This window comes from Nannospalax galili, unplaced genomic scaffold (assembly GCF_000622305.1).
Source record: "Nannospalax galili isolate Female #2095 unplaced genomic scaffold, S.galili_v1.0 scaffold629, whole genome shotgun sequence".
Lineage (NCBI taxonomy): Eukaryota > Metazoa > Chordata > Mammalia > Rodentia > Spalacidae > Nannospalax > Nannospalax galili.
Window position 1 is genome coordinate 389,036 of NW_008360323.1, and position 2,205 is coordinate 391,240.

The window sequence follows — 2,205 nt, forward strand, 5'->3', positions numbered from 1 at the left end:
TCTTTTTTTTTTAACTTTTACAAAAACTTTATTGAGAATTTCATACATGCATATAAGGTGTTTTGATCAAATCCATGCCCACTCTCTCCCCTTCAGCTCCTCCCATATCTCCCCATCACTTTTTCCTCATAACTTCATGTACTCGTTTTTCCTCTATGATTTATTTTTATGGGGCTTTTGGCTACTCTAACATCCCCCCCTCTGAAGCGGTAACCCTAAAGTCTTTTAAGGATTAGTAAAACTTCCCAAATACTTTTGACATTTTTTGCCTTTGGAACAGTGTATGTTGCTAACAGTCCCAAGGACATTTTGACTTTTAGCCAAGAAACTGGCTACTTTCCTTTAGTGTCTTTTGACCCTAACTGCCTAGCCAATTCTTACCTCCTATTCTTATCATGCCATCCTCTGAAAGGGTTACCCAAATTGCCAATAGGGAATTGGGATGCAGACCACTCTGGCTTCTTCCATGCTGAACAGGGATGCAGTGTGAAGCAGTTGGAGTACCCCTTCGGTGGGTCTATCTAAAAGACTCCCAAATTGCATAATTTTTATCTCTAAGGGGAAAAGAAAGTCCTTGAATTGTGAATACAAGTTCCAGGGAGAGAACTAGAAAAAGGTCAGAACAGAGCAATTTTCAAATGTTTGTATGAGAGTCCATTGGAATTTCTTGACAAAGGCTTCCAAAAGCATCCCTCTATTGGGTTTTTCCTCATTTTTCTTTTGTCCTCCAAGGCAAAGAGTGATGGATTCAGGATTTGCTTTCAGGCATTTTGATAGCTGTTGGAGTAATTAAAATCAGTGTCAGTTCCCTCTCAAAGGCTTCTGAAATAGGGGGAGAAAACAAATTTATCCATCATTTTAGAAAAATAGCTGGTTGTCTCCCTTAGTTACCAGTGGGCACTACAGTATTGGAGACCAAGATTTGAAGTCTTACATCTGGGCAGCACTTTCTGGTTAGGAACAAAATCATCACTGAGAAATACTTGTCTAACTAACTTTTTATATAGACTTAAGCCTAATGTTTGGGAAGTGGAATCCCTTGAACTCTTAAAGAAGTATACTGATGACTTTACTCGGGTTATATTTTCCTTTTTGGTGTTTAAGACTATACTGTTGGCCCAAATAAATCAATTTATTTTTACACTTATGGTTATTTGATGATCTGTTCTTCAGGGGTCACATGGGCTTGGGAGGAGCTCCTGGCTCCTTTCTTTTACCAGTTCCATCTATGTGAATATAAGTCAAAGGTCCTGCTCGACCATGGCTGGCTTCACTTGGAAGCATGAATGAGATGTCCTTGAAGTCCCTCTGACCACATTAGTATAGGCCTCAAAGTATGGCAGTTAAACATCCAATAAAGTTAGTTCCACAGTCTGGTACTGTTAATTACCAGGTGCTATGTAGATAAGGCTTAGGTAGAGAACCAAATATTCTCAAATAAACCTTGACTAGATATATATTTTGTTCCTTAAACTAGTTGACTAAACTATTACCATAGAAATTTTTTTTCAATGACTAAAGATACACTTTTTCCCAGTTAATTATTTATTTAATAACCACATACTTAGAAGAAGCATTGCATTACAACAGCATTGACATATTCAATAACAATTTTCTGAACTAAGATGCATCTTTTTCAAAATTGGCTGTAAATTTTTAGTTTTACACTTGAATTGTTAAAGTTATACAATATTGTACTCAGTATAAACCCTATAAGACATAAAATTGAATGAGGTTTTAACCTTTAAAAAAGATCTCCATTTCATTATTAAAATACACAGTTCCATACAGAAAAATTCATTTTCAATGCAATTGACATTAAGATGTTTGCACATGTGTTTCTAATCTCTATATATCTGATTATTACTAGTGTCAGTAGGTTAATTTCTGAGCTCCTTGGCATCTGAGCATGGATATAAAGTTATCAGGTACATTTCAATGGTAATGTTTTTCACATCTACTAATTATTATAATGTTTTAATCATTTTTTAATTTTTAATAACTACATGATTAGAAGAAGCATTTCACTACAGCTTTAACATATTCAGTAACACTGACACTGAGATGTTGACGCATGCACCTCTAATCTGTATGCACCTGATTATTACTAGGCATAATTGGTTGCACTTGGACCCTTGGCGCCTGTGTATGTCTATGAAGTCATCGGGTAGATTTCAATGGTAATGTTTATCACCTCTACTAATT